Below are 16069 nucleotides of genomic sequence, written 5' to 3' on the forward strand. Positions count from 1 at the left end.
TTTCCCACTTTCAGAATCAGGTATAAGCCTTCCATTTTCGGAATCAGGTATAAGCCTCCTCGATCTGTATCTTAGTCCAAGGCTGGACCCAAGGATTGATCCTGACTCAGACCTCATCTACCCCAAGGTAGGCATCCGGTATAGTGCTCAATGTCACCGACATCTCGTAAGGTTGGCCCACTCCCTCCACAACTCACTAAGGCACACAACCACATGCATTGAAGTCATTACACCCCCACCAGACTTCGGCATCCCAATACAATACTAGGCACCTAGCCTAGAACATCATGCACTTGGCCTCCTCAAAATGGTCCCATAGCCCTTCAAGATCTATCCATCAAGAGCTACACAAGACAAAGAAACCACTGGCATATGTAGTGTTGATTGAGTTTATCCCCATCCCATATGGTGTTACTTATTCTCCCTCATGCATATGGGCTCGCACGAGATCATCAAATAAACCAGCCCTCTTGGCCCATTTGTGGAGTCCTGTGAATCATCACACCTCAAAATGCAACCAATGCATTAGCTATACCATCATAGTATTATAGAAAATAATCCACATGCCAAGTCTTGCATGTCATCATGTAACATTCATCATTGTTAATTGCAACATTATGAGTAATAACGAACTGCATGCTCATGCATGTCATAAATTTGTACGCAACTATCACATGCTTCACCTCATGAAATACCACCATAAGTTATAACATCAACATATTTTCATCAAAGACATATCATGACTTCACATAATAAATGAACAACTTGTCAATAAACCTCATATTTTAGCATCATAATTCCTATGCATATCATATCCATCATGAGTATTCAACATTAAATACCTATCATCACGTAGTAAATGAATATGTCAATATACCTTGACATAACATCATAATGCCTATGCATATCATCATCATCATAAGGATACATCATCAGTATTGTAACAACTATATAAGTATGAACCACATGTGCATGATCCTCCTCATACCATCATATCATGAAACATCATCAATATGAAAAACATCTCAATTCTTATCAAATATAGAATAATACTCTATAAGCATTTTTTTCATGATTCATCAGAAAAATCAATTTCATTTACTTTACAAACATTCAACTATGAACTAATATTATTCAACCTCCATCTAGGATCCATGTTATCTCATCAGTGTTATTAGTGTTATGTTTTCATCAAGATACCAATTACCTTTTCAATAATCATTTCCACTTCCTTCAACTAGGAAATTGACCATTTACACCATAGGTATAATCCTCTAAGTACATCATTACATGAGCCTCATCATCTTGAGTCTTACTCTCTCATCATATATTCTTCCTTCCCAAGGAAATTCCGGTGAAATTCATTGTTAAGATATTACTAGCTATACAATCATTTTTTTTAAATCATCTATCTCACAATTAAAATCCCTTGGTTTTACATCCATTTACCCTTTGGCTTACCAATTTTAATACCGCTATAGGAAATTGCATATAAACACTAGGTCATCATGATTTAATTTGATATCATGCTTAATTTACTTGCATGAGAGTTTGTTGATCCATGTTGACTTATACATACATCACTTAACAATTATCATTTTCATCCACAAAAATATTTTCTTATCTTGTCAAGTTCCTATCTCAATACCACTTGATTGCTTTGTTGTACATTCACCCTTCCTCAAGTTGGACAAGGGATTCTTGCTCATTAAATAGTATCTTTATTTTAGATTTTGAAACAGTTGGAAACACTACTATCATCATTGTCCATGAAAAATTTAAATGTGTGGTGTTCTGAGGAAACAACTTCTTCAAACTATATGGGAACAAAACTTGATAAGTTTCTCTATGTGAAGTCCTACTCATGAAACAATGAGTGCAAATGGGTCAAGTACAACCTCTATTATTTGACTCTCACTTCTTTTGTCAATATGTACACAATCCTTCTCAAGGTATCTGTTATGAAACCAGCTCACAAAAAGATAGAAGAGAGAGATCCACGCCTTAGAATTCAGCCTCTTCGAGGGGGCAACCTCCTGTACATTACATAAATGAACAATTCTTGGATGATACAAATGACAAAACCTCATTTCTATATATAGGAGTCTAAGGAGTCACAATATAATCCAGCCGACCTAACAATAATAATATAAAGCCACACAAATAACAATAGGGGGATTCTATGGGGCACAGAAATAACAATATGGGGGTAATAGGGGCACAACAATATAAATAAGGGGTATAACTACAATAGTAATGGGGTAATCACTAGTATTATAGGGACCCAACATGCCCCTCTCCTTCAAAAAAGTGTTGTCCTCAACGCTTGAGTAGTTCTGGATACTTCTGCATAAAATTCTCATCCTCCCATGTGGAATCTTCAGCAGATAAGTTCTTCCACTTGATAAGATACTCTGAAATTGATCGATTTCGTAGCTGTCGAGTTCTTGTTTCTGTGACTGCTTCCGGTTCCAATATAATTTTTCCTTCCTCATCAAGTTCTGGCAATATTGTTTGAATTGGGAGCTTGTCACCTATAACCTTCTTTAAACATGAAACATGGAAAACTGGGTGCAATCGAGAAGCTGCAGGAAGCTCCAATTTGTATGCCATAGTACCAATCTTTTGCAACACCTTGTACGGACCATAATACTTTGGTGATAATTTATTATCCTTCTTAGCTTGCTTTAGGGACATTTGCTTATATGGTTGTAGCCGTAGGAATACCCAATCACCTACATCAAAACTTCTTTCACTGCGATGTTGATCTGCCTGTTGTTTCATTCTATTTTGTGCCAACACGAGGTTATCCTTTAAGAGTTGGAGGACTTGTTGTTGATGTTCGATGTGATGTTCCACTGCCTGAACCTTAGAATTTTCTCTTAAATATGATGTGATGGATGGTGGTTGATACCCATAAAGTGCCATAAATGGGGTCATTTTTGTTGCTGTATGGAAGGAAGTGTTATACCACCATTCAGCCAGAGGCAACCATTTGACCCATTGTGTCTGTTTATCAGATACAAAGCAACGAAGATATCCTTCCAAACATTTGTTTACTATCTCAGTTTGCCCATCAGATTGAGGATGATAAGATGAGCTATGAGCTAACTGAGTACCAAGACAAGAAAATAATTCTGTCCAAAAATTTCCAGTGAAAATGGGATCTCTGTCACTTACAATAATCTTTGGGTTTCCATGTAGCTTTTGAACTGTTTCCATAAATGCAGTAGAAACTGTACTGGCTTTAAATGGATGTGATAATGCACAAAAGTGTGCATACTTGGTAAGTCTGTCAACTACCACCATGATGACACTCTTTCCCTCAGACTTGGGTAAACCTGTGATAAAATCCATTGAAACCTCCTCCCAACGTTGGCTTGGAATGGATAAAGGTTGTAATAGACCCGGTGTCTTAATTGTTTCAACTTTATTTTGCTGGCAAACCAAACATTCCGCCACAAACTTTTGAATATCTGATTTAAGGCCATCCCAAAAAAATTCCTTCTTAACCCTGTGGTAAGTTTTTAAAAATCCTGAGTGCCCTCCTAAGGGAGAAGTGTGCAATTCCATAAGAATCTTTTGTTTTAGCTGGGAATTCTTACAGAGGTATAAGCGATCTTTGTACCATAACGAATCATTTTTCCAGCTAAATGTATCAGAAGTACTGGAATCTTGTTGTAGCTTTCGAATAAGTGCCCACACTTCTTCGTCATTCTTCCATTCCTCCCTTGCTTCGTTTATCCAATCTGGTTGGATAATAGAAATGGCACACAACAATGCTTCCACATCCTCATCCTTTCTTGAGAGTGCATCTGCCACCACATTTTGCTTCCCTTTTTTGTAGATGATTTCAAAGTCATAACCCAACATCTTTGTGACCCACTTTTGTTGCTCTTCAGAGGATAATCTTTGTTCTAAAAAGTATTTAAGGCTATCATGATCCGTTTTTACCTTGAAGTGTCTTCCCATTAGGTAGGGTCGCCATTTCTTAAGTGCATGGAGTATTGCCAACATTTCCTTCTCATAAATAGCTTTGCTTAAAAACTTTCCCTTGATTGGACGACTTTCAAAAGCAATGGGTCTTTCATCTTGCATTAGAACAACACCAATTCCATTTCCTGAAGCATCACATTCCACAATAAAGGTTTTTGTGAAGTCCGGTGTAGCTAAGACCGGTGCTTGGCACATTGCCTCTTTAAGATGTTCAAAGGCCTTTGTTGCTTCCGGAGTCCATGAAAATGAATCTTTCTTCAATAATGTTGTTAGAGGTGCTGCTATTCTCCCATAATTCTTAACAAACTTGCGATAATACCCTGTCAACCCAAGAAATCCTCGCAGATGCTTTATGGATGTGGGGATTTTCCATTCCTTAATGGCTTTAATTTTGCTAGGGTCTACCTTAACTCCTTCATGAGATACAATATGACCCAAATATTCCACCTCCTGGACTCCAAAGAAACATTTGGATCTTTTTGCATATAATTGTTTCTCCTCCAATAGTTGTAGCACCCTGTCAACATGTTCAACATGATCCTTCCAAGACTTGCTGTAGATTAGTATATCATCAAAAAATACTAACACAAATTTTCTAAGGAATGGTTTGAAAATTGAATTCATCAAACCTTGAAATGTTGAAGGTGCATTGGTAAGGCCAAAAGGCATGACCAAAAATTCATAATGACCCTCATGAGTTCTAAATGCCGTTTTTGGAATGTCTTCAATCTTCATTCTGATTTGATGATATCCCGAACGAAGATCCAACTTGGTGAAGTAAATTGATCCATGCAATTCATCCAGTAATTCATCAATAACAGGAATGGGGAACTTATCTTTAATAGTGAGCTTGTTGAGCTCCCTATAATCTGGACACATGCGCCATGATCCATCCTTCTTGTGCACCAATACTACTGGAGCTGAGAAAGAACTTTGACTTGGTTGAATTATACCAGCCTCTAGCATTTCTGCAACCATACGTTCAATTTCACTTTTTTGGACATAGGGATATCTGTACGGCCTGATGTTTGGAGGAACACTTCCTGGAATCAGATGAATAGCATGATCATGATCACGCATAGGTGGGAGACCCTTGGGAGTCTCAAATACCTTGGAATGATTGTCCAAGACTTTTTGGAGATCTGGAGAAATAGATGATTCCAATGTGGAAACATCTAGCGAACATAATTGTGCAATTACACCTCTTTGCTCCTTTTTTAGAAGCTTTGTCATACCATTAGAGCTGATTATCTTTCCTGGTTTCCCTGCAATACCCCTTAATTCAACTTCCTTTCCTTCCAAGAAAATTTGATGAAAAGTTCTTGAAAATTAAAAGCTATTGTACCCAAGGATTGTAGCCATTGGACTCCTAGTACAACATCAGCACCTCCCATTGGAATGGAAAGCATTGGGCTAGTCAATACATATTCTCCCATGGATAGCTTGATATTATGGCACTTTCCAGAGCAATTTATTGTTCCTCCATTTGCAATCATCACTTGACACTCTGGTGCTGGATATAGGAAGCAATTCAATTCTTTTGCTACCCTACAATGAATAAAATTGTGGGTGCTTCCTGAATCAATCAACACTATTACCTTTTTCTTCTTGATTTGTCCTTCTATCTTGATGGTTTGAGGAGTGGTAATTCCCGCCAATGCATTACAAGATATGGTCGGATTTATTTGTTCTTCATCTAGGCTTTGTTCCTGGAATATATCCTCTTCTTTTGACCTTTCTTGCTCCTTTTCTTCTTCCTCTTCACAATCTATGTAGAATAATTTCTTCTCAGCACACTTATGACCTTTTGTGTATTTGCTATCACAATTGTAACAAAGCCCTTTTGCTCTTTTTTCTTCCAATTGTTGTGGTGTCAACCTTGTAGGTTGTGGAAGACTATGGGCAACAACACTTCCCTCTTTATAGTTGTGAATGGTATGCTTCCTAGTTGCCATAATTTTGCTTTCCATTTTTCTTGCTAACCTGAATGCCTTCTCTAATGAATCAGGTTCCCAAAGGCGCACATCATGTTGGATATTATCCTTTAAAGACCCTATGAACACATCAATCCTATGCTCCTCTGGAATATCTTTTACCCTTATGTTCAATTTTTGGAACTCCTCAATGTGCTCCATTATTGAACCCTTTTGTTTGAGACTTATCAATTGGCTAAAAAAAGTGTTGCTTTTTGTATCCTCATAATGTGCTATCAATTCTTCCGTAAAAATTGCCCAAGTGATAAATTGTTTACGAGAACAAAGCCATTGATACCATACAAACTGATTTGGTTCCAAATATAAAGTTGCCATACGTACCTTTTGTGTGTTTTGCACATTATTGAGATCGAAGAATTGCTCCATCTGTAATATCCATGTGGCGGGATCCTTGCCATCAAACTTCCTCACATCGATTTTTGGAACATGGTGAGTCTTCGATCCAACATTAGAGTCTATGGAATCATGATTAACATTTCTTTTGTTCTCATCATGAGTTTCCTTTACTACCTTTTCACCATTAGTGACCCTTCCTTGTAGCAAGTTCTTCAATTCTTCCATGTCTGTCTTCAAATCTATCTTCAAATTTACCATCGAATCCTCCACCTTAGCTTCCATGCCCTTTATCTTAGATTCCACGCCATTTATCTTAGATTCCACACCATTTATCTTAGATTCCACGCCACTTATCTTAGATTCCACACCATTTATCTTAGATTCCACGCCACTTATCTTAGCTTCTGTTAGCTTTTGTGAGCGTGACATTTGTTGCACTTGTTCTTGTAATTTTGATATATCATGTAGCATTTCTTCCTCTTCTTCATGAGTCATGCTAGAGCTTTCAGGTTCCTTACTAGGTGTTTGCATTTTCTTTCCTCGGGGCATCAGTTACCGATAATAATGCTTTACTATGCCCTTTGAATTCCGTTAAACCAAGCTTACATAAAAATTTAAAAAAAAAACTACACACCTTTTTTCACTTTATAGAAGCCTGATATTGAATCTGATGTATCTCTGTAATTTCGAATCATCCAGTTCTGAAATTGCTACCTGTAGTAGCCTTCTGCGTCCTCTTTCCAATGCCACAAGTCTGAGCCAAATTGGATTCTCCAAGTAAGAGTTATGTGAAATCTCCCACAGTGACTTGCTTTTAGACTGGTTCAGTAGAGCGAACTTGTACGACGTGCCACGAGTCACTGTTTCAACCTTTGAATCTGAAACACACACACAAGAAACTAAAGTCCGTCCTCTTTCTGTACCTTTTTACGAAATTTCAATCCGATCCTCAGAGAGAGAGTTATGACGATTTTCCCCAGGTCACCTGTTTTGAATGTAATTCAGGAGTCTGCAGAAAGGCCAACTTCCTCAGATCATATCTCCGAAAATATCGCGCGAAAAGCTCTGAAATTCGGACCCAAGGTTCAGCGCCAATTCTTCTCAAATGGGTTTTTTTTTGCGACTTCTGAAACGTCACAGAAAAAAAGTTATAGCGAAAATGCCACGATGACCTGTTTGGAGCAGCGAAACCCTAGAATCCAAAGCTCTGATACCAAATGTTATGAAACCAACTCACAAAAAGATAGAAAAGAGAGATCCACGCCTTAGAATTCAGCCTCTTCGAGGGGGCAACCTCCTGTACATTACATAAATGAACAATTCTTGGATGATACAAATGACAAAACCTCCTTTCTATATATAGGAGTCTAAGGAGTCACAATATAATCCAGCCGACCTAACAATAATAATATAAAGCCACACAAATAACAATAGGGGGATTCTATGGGGCACAGAAATAACAATATGGGGGTAATAGGGGCACAACAATATAAATAAGGGGTATAACTACAATAGTAATGGGGTAATCACTAGTATTATAGGGACCCAACAGTATCCTTATAAAATTTCTAGCAACATTCCTTATATACTTCAACTATTAAACTATGTAGATCATCACTATGACCATTACCAATCATGTTTCTCGATTTCCTCCTACCCGATATTCATAGATATATTTTTATTTTTCTCCTAGTCTTAATTTCCTAATATTCCATGTCTTCTAGCTTAAAAAATGGAAACTTCTTCACTTCATTCAATTTTATTAAATTGGCTTTAATTTCTCACCTCCAGTCATTATGGTTTCTTTTCCTCCTCTCTTAAAATCATAGCATTGATACACTTTGGAAATGTTGTTACTATTCCCCAACTTAGGTAATACCCTATAAATAAATTCATTAAGATGGCTACCAAATGTAATCCGCTTATCATTTCCTGTTTTAAGACATCAACATAATAAAATTGCCTGATCATACATCTTCTTATCCATAATTCATGCATATAGTTAGTCACCTATGGAAAACTTTACAATGTGGCTCTCCAATTAGAGGGAAAAACTATTATAGATGTCGTCATGCACACAAGTTATCTCCTCCAATTGATCAATTTTACTACGGATTTACTTCTTTAATCTATGCCATCATACCTTTGAGGTTCTTTCAAAATGACCTTCATTATTACCATGATTATTTAACTTCATTAATTGATTGCCAATATTTTCTTCTTTTATGTGCATCATCCTTAGATAGGCCTTATAGTGATACCTTTAGAGTACCAAGTTATGATTACACCAAACTCTTCCATTATGTTCTAAATAGGTTGCCTCTTCTTATCGCTTTCTTATTGAGCTATCGTTAGTTATCATCATTAAAAATTTTGTAAGTTTCTCATTTCCATTTCTCCTTAGACAACTTTATCCAATATATGCAATTAACCTTGAATCACGAAACCTCATGTAACATTATACTCAACATCGTAACAGTTAATTAAACTAAACTGAAATCATAGTGTATGATTTAGATGTATCATAAAGTTTAAACAATAAAACATGCTTTACTTAGTTAACTAAATAACTAAATTACCACCTACAATATAGCGCATATCACCAAAGTAACATGGAATTTTTTGCAAGACTTAATGGTAAAACAAATATTGGCAAGAGTTTTCTATTACCTCGTTGCACGATTCAAGCATTCTAACATTAAACCTTTTTTCACCAAAAAAAAAAATCAATTGTGTCACTAACATACTATTAATATTCTTTATATTAATATTTGAACATTATTTTTCCAAAAAAATTTCATATAAATTTTTTTATATGTAACTTTCATTTTTTTACCAATATATTTAACCTATCTATATTCTAACTCACCCTTTCATAACTTCGCACTTTAATTTCATTGCTTCACATTGTAGTATTACAAAATTAAGATATACAATTCCGACTCTATTTCTCTCCTTACATTATTATCACTAAATATGCATATCATTCTCTTTTATAATCCTTGTATGCACATTATTCACAATGGTTTCACAAATCTTAGAAATAGAGAGGGCCCTACGAAATAGAGAGGCCTTAATTTTACATCCGTTAATTCGGATTGTGTGGAGTGCTCCTAATTTTGCTACAAAGTGAAATTGCGTATAGTTTTTACAAATCCTTGCTTATTACAATATCTGCCATCATATTCTAGGATATGTTATTACTTTTTTCTTTCTTTTTTACACTCTTTTGTGAAGTTTGCACTCTCTCCCCTTAATACTTATATTGTACTCTTCCCTGTTCTTCTCATCATTCCAAGTTAGTCATAATTATTAGGGCCACCCTTTATTATCACCATTAGATAGTCAATAAGTTGATTTTTATTCTTGTCTATCAGTTTATTTTAGTGTCTACAAGTTTACTCATGTCTTCATTTGTTTCATGCTTATCTTCTAAGGGCACCGGTTTCTTCAATCATGCATTCCATGTCTTAAGTTTTGGAATTCCTTTTCCACCCTATAAGTAATAGAGATTCATAAATACAATAATTATTCTTAAAATATCAGTGCATAATCAAAATAATCATTAACTCTATGAACATTTATGAATTGGTATTCCCCTTCAGTCATTTATTATTATTTTTTATTCTTCCCCTCTCCAAGAGATGATTTACTTGGAACAAGGCCAACAATATTTCTTCAAAATTTTATTTATGACCCTATTTCCATCCACTAATTTTCCTTGAATTTACCTAATATTGTAAGTTAAATCCACTTTTGCAAGACATCCTAAGCTACAATTACCTCTTTAACTCATGTAAATATATCGTTTAAAATTAAATTTATTTAAGAAATCTTTCTAATCCTCCAAATAAATCACTACTTACTCTTTTTATTGCAACTAATTAAAAAGATAATAATTCCAATAAAAGATGTATCTTAATTACTAATAATATTAGTATTAAAATATTAATCTACCTCAACTACTCCCACTGTGGTCGTTTATCTCTAGAGTAGATAAATTTGCAAATACCTGATATTTTATTTGATGCAGTTTTCATGCACTGGTTATTATAGGATCTATTCATGGGATGAGATTGAGTTATAAATTGTGAATTTTGTGGCGACTAATGGTTCTGTTACAATTCTAAGGCATCCTGAGCGAGGAGCCAATCAAGAAAAACCTAATTGCAAACTTTTGAAGACAAGCATTTAAGTCTCTCTGCAGTTTGTCTTCGCTATTGGTAAACCACTATGTATTAAACAGTCCAGAAATAGCGTAACCACCAAGGACCCGAGTTCTGATTGTCACTCATTAATTTGAGCCATAATATTGTGAAAAATTTGTCAATTGTTGAGACATTCAGTAAGGGGTTTTGCATAACATCAAACGCTGAGGAGACCTGTTTTGAAATTACTGATATATATATATATATATATATATATATATATATATATATATATATATATATATATATATATATATATATATATATATATATACATATACATATACATATACATATACATATACATATATAATCAAGCCAACTTTACTGAAGCAATTGTTGAGACATTGTAGTTCTGAGCATCACGAACAAAGATAAAAAACAACATAATCGCAAAGAGCACGAACAAGAGGTTTCAAGTTCCCTCTAATACTCAGTTCGATACAAACCCTGAGACTGTTGCATTTGAGCAAGAAAATCCATATTTTATGCGACCTTGTTCTATTGAAGTCGAAGTATGGTTATGAAATGGACCATCTAAAGAAGCTTGGTCCTTAATGAAAGGTACCTTTAATCTAGGTTTGCAGTTTATTCTTGCGGACTTGGTTTCCTTGCAGCCATGATTATTTTTGAAAGCATAATCTCAGAGCACCTACAGTTTGATCACTCTATCCTAGTGTAATTACCAACAAATGCCTCAAGTACTTATGAAACATTAAGGATTTGAATCTGGGCACTCAACAAAAAGAAGCTCAAATAAATTATAAGAAACATTGCGTTGGCAGCAATAGGAATTGATGCGTCCACAACTGCAGCCATGGCTCTCACAAAGCCTGTGGTTGGTTTTTTTTCCAGAATAAATCTAGACTCCTTCGAGTGTTTGTTAGGGAAAATTTACATGGTACCCTTTTGAGGATTAAGGTTGCAGCTAATCAAGTATTGGGTAAATGCGGTGACCAAAAATTGAAATGGAACAATGTGAACGGTTTTGGAGAATTTCGTTTCAGAGATATGTTTTGAGAATTAGGGGATTATGGGTTGATGCAAAGGCCAAACGTAATTTAAGAACTAATGCACACAGACAGTCCAAATCGCACATTGCTTCACACAGTCAGTTTTTGAGGAGAATTGCTTTCATTTCAAAGAAGATAGATGATTCTGAGAAAATGAATGACTATTCAAGGTGGGAGTTCTGTTAGGCACAACTTACATCCCTGATGGGCAACTTCTTCCTACTTTCTTATTTTGTGAGTAAGAAGGAGAAGGGAGCCAGTGAAGTCCAGGCTGCAGGTGTGTTAACCACACTTATTGGTCTGTCACAAAAAATTATAGCGGGAGCTGTACATTTCTGCAATACCATTTATTAGAACTAGAATTAACGGGTTGACTAGAACTCCTTCTGGGGAAAATAACATTGGAGATACTGACATTGATGGGTGGAGGTATGCAATCTATTTACAGATCCTTCCTAGGGTTGAGTCCGTCATTAGGAACCCTGTAAAGGCACAGAAGCAAACCCCCAGAGCCTCTTCATCATCTACAAACAATGTTAATTTGGTTATAGAGACACATGTGATTGCTGGATTTGGGCCTTTCCAGGTCAGGACAAGGTCCGTGATCGAGCTCAAGCCCTCTGAGTCATCTGTCAAGAAGCCTGGGATGTCATTGAAGGGAAAGCAAGCGTTAGCTCTAGCTCTCGCTGACCATTGGGAGTGGTAATTTTGCGGTGGACAGAAAGAAGAGACCATTGCCTAGATTTGAAAATCAATCTTAGATTTTAGATTTTCAAAGTAAGCTGCGATAGCCAGCGATGGTTGGTCAGACAGTTAGATGGTTAGACAGTTTGGCCGAGTGGTCTAAGGTGCCAAATTTAGGCTCTGGTCTGAAAGGGCGTGGGTTCAAATCCCACAGCTGTCAAGAGTGCAGTTTGAGATTTTGTTTTCTGGCAAACAAGCTTAGAAAAACCATTTAGAGAGCAAAGTCATGAAATCAAGCATAACCCATTTACGATACTACAGACCACAACAATTACGATACTGCAGTGTTTTCTTTTTCAATTTGTACAGCAGAATACCTGCCAGGCATATAATGGCAGAAACTGGAGGGTAAGGGATTACGAATTTTCTAGAAAACAGACTTTATGTACTTGATATCAGGTTATGGCCAATCCTATAAATTTTGTATTATCCCACTCGCGGAAATAAATTCAGCACTTTCAAGAATTGTCTAACATCTAAAATCTTGAAATTTAGCAGTTATAACTTAAATTTCTATAAAAATCTACATAAAATATTATTTTATCTACATAAAATTTCTATTATTTCCATTACTTCATGAATCAAATGAAAGACAAATTGCTAATGTCCATTCAAGGACCCAACCCTGTGCACAGCACCAAGCCAAGGAAGGGAGTGTATATTATTGGAAGGGGTGTATATTCGTGCTCTATAGGCCCTAAGAGTTGAACCTGCTCTGATACCATATGTAACAGCCCCGAAATATCAACACATAATTAATTAGATTAATCTAGCAATTTATAATCAACATGCAATTATCAACTAATTAACATCAAAATTCAAAACTATAAGTAGAGATACTTACCTGTGTTTTCCAGGTTGAATGCTAGTTGAAGTCTTCTAACTGCAACAAGGTTTTGGGGACGACTCTCCACCCAACCGTAGGCTCAGTTGCACAAAAACTTGCTACAACTGGCCACCCCCGAGCCCTCAATCAATGTACTACTGCCAGGGAATCCTTTGTCTTAGAACACTATTCTCCCAAGAGAATGGATGGTGGAATCATGGAATGATGGAATAGATGTCTAAAGTTTCCAACTCCAGATCTTGGTCACCAATGATAAATATTTCCCGATTTATGTCCCAGAGACTAATCTGGTATCGAAGCAGCTCAAGTTGAGCCCACATCCCTAATGTGAGAAAGAACTTGAGGAGCCCACAATTCCTCAAGGCGTCCAAACAGTTTGGATCATTCATTTCCTGGGTGTCCACATCTTTGTGCTCACGTATTTTGCATCCCTTTGCCTTGTGTCGATGATGTGGGATACATTAGGGCCCTTCTTCGGCACGGTCGCTTCTTGTCGACTTCAGCTCATTATCCAGGGAGTTGACCAAGAGACTCCCTTCCAGTACCTTAGAGCTTGCATGCCCTAGTGGCAAGTTCTTCACATTTGACAACAAGTTCACATCATTATCTTTAGATCGGGTGATTTCATGGGTGTTCGACTACAATTCATTTATTCACATTATGTGAATTGTGCTGATAGTACCTTGAGAACCATTGTCATTATTGGTGGTTTCTCTCGCGCTTGTTAACAATTTACATCATTGGTTGGTAATCAAGCGATTTTCTAGCATGTTCAACGTCAACACATCTATTCACATGTTAGAAATTGTACTTTGATCGGGTTATGTTGGAGCGCATGACCCTAGGCTTAGATTCCAAAAGTCTAGGTTGCAAGGCAGTGTGACATGATTGTGTTGATATGCATGTCTCTTTCAGATGGGTGGCTGCGACCATACCATGAGTTGTCATATGTGATCCTTCTCATTATTGGATGGCTGCGACCATACCTTGGTTTCGATATGATCCTCTTTATCGGATGGATGTGCCCATGCATGGATCCATTTGCATGATCATTCTTTGGATGGCTCCATCCATACGACAATTCATGTATCATTTCACAGATTTTTCAGTTATGTACATGTATCTATACTTGCTTGCAGGCTTTCCGACGACAAACTCTGGTTCCCCACATTGATTCATAAAGCATTTCACCTCTCACTCTAGTTCGGCCTTCACACTTTAGCGAGCATTAGTTACACAACATTTTATCACTATCCCTGTACTCCCCGTTCCTTGATCCTGGAGGACCTCTATAGTGAACCCTACATGCTTTCCCTTCATGAAGAAACTCCCATTATGTCCCTCTTCATGAGCAGAACAATTCCCTTTTGCATCATTTCCAAAAAATATTATGTTTTTCCCAATTTACAAGATCGGGGCTAATGACCCAAGTCCTCCTCGCACTGATATGCAAGGATTATATCTATCCCTAGTGCCGACCAGAGCAACTGAGCCTTGTTCCAGTCGCACCGATCTTCTTTTAGAAAGTTTTTTAAATAAGGATCCAAAGCCTCCAGCTCTAGAAGCTTCCTAACACAAGTTTGGTAAATGGTTGGGTCAGATGGAGTCGAGGAGGTCAGTTTGGGATCCTTTTCCCTATTAAGATGGAACTACCTCAAGAGATAATACCTTCTCCCATGAGAAGAGGAATCATCTCCCTTCCATCCATGCTATATAAACCTCCCTTTTTCCCAAGCACAAGCTAGTGTTGGTGTGCTAGTTCTAATTAGGCTCTGGTTGAAATTTTGATTGTGGAGTAATCAGCAAGTCATTCAAAGTTGTAGCTCTCTAGTTGTGTGTGAGGGAGAAGTGTGAATTTGGTTTAGTGTGAAGACTAAAGGGAAGAGACTTAAAACTACCATTGTTGAGGCCATCATGGAATGCTAACGGAAGTGTGTGGGAACCTGGATTTGTCGGAGGAGAACAACAACGTCAAGACAATGGTTGTAATCTCTTCTTGATTTAATATATATGAAACTATCGATTGATCTCCTACATAATATGTCATCTCACATGTTTATGTCTTAATGTTTCTTGACTTGTTAAGTAGGTTGAATACAATTTGTCTATTATCACGGTTGTTGTTTGCTATTGTCTACTTGTTTCAAGTGTTTGAAGAAGGAAATGGGAGATAGCTAGAGCGAGCAAGCAAGGTCATCATCAAACGTGATAAGCATACTAAGAGGTAGGCTCTCTTAATTGGTTCCAACCTAAGGAAATCTTCCATAGAATGTCTTGTTTGTGGCTAGACCCACTATCAGGCTAGAGGAATTGTTTGTGTCCGCACTTAGAATTTTACTTCACCACATGGTTGCTAGTCTCCGAAGTAGTTCCCCAGAAAACTGTGCAATCCCTACCTGCTGACCCTTCATGCAGCCCAACCCATTCCTCCAGAAAATTACACAAATATAGTTGTCCAGCCCCTGTAGAATGTTCGTTCCAGAAAATGCGCAGAGCATGCTTTCCTTTCCCTCCTACAGCTTAGAGTGTCCCTCTCAAAATTTGCGCAATGTTTCCTCCCAATTGAGCCAGACCTTGCATGCAGTCACTGTGGACTCACATTGTCTGTATCCACCCCTCAATGACTCTTACGCAGTTTTCATCAGCAGGTGCCCAGAGCCATCATCCTGTATCATAGCCCTGCTGCCTCTCCCAGTCACCCTCATCCGAATGATCATGTGTTGTGGTAGACTAGGAGGATTTGGATTTCATGTCATCTCATCATGAGTGACTGCAGGTATAGGTACACCAATAAACATGTTAAGACGACGAATAGGATGAATGAAGGGAGCACAAGTAGATAGACAGGTTCATGAGCAGATGAACGAATGAAGCATGCAAAGCGGATGAATGCAATGAAAATTCACCTTCGCGAACAAGTGAGCTTGTCAA

The 16069-nt window shown here is 37.2% G+C and overlaps 1 non-coding gene across 1 annotated transcript; it reads left to right on the top strand.

The window, feature by feature from the left end:
- The first annotated feature begins 12371 nt into the window (after positions 1 to 12371).
- TRNAL-UAG (transfer RNA leucine (anticodon UAG)) lies at positions 12372 to 12451 on the top strand. Its single transcript has one exon. It is a non-coding gene; the product is annotated as a tRNA-Leu (tRNA).
- Positions 12452 to 16069: the final 3618 nt, after the last annotated feature.

The sequence above is a fragment of the Pinus tabuliformis genome, chromosome 6, assembly GCF_031772625.1.
Source record: "Pinus tabuliformis cultivar Carrire ecotype Pingquan chromosome 6, CPIR1, whole genome shotgun sequence".
NCBI classification, from domain to species: domain Eukaryota; kingdom Viridiplantae; phylum Streptophyta; class Pinopsida; order Pinales; family Pinaceae; genus Pinus; species Pinus tabuliformis.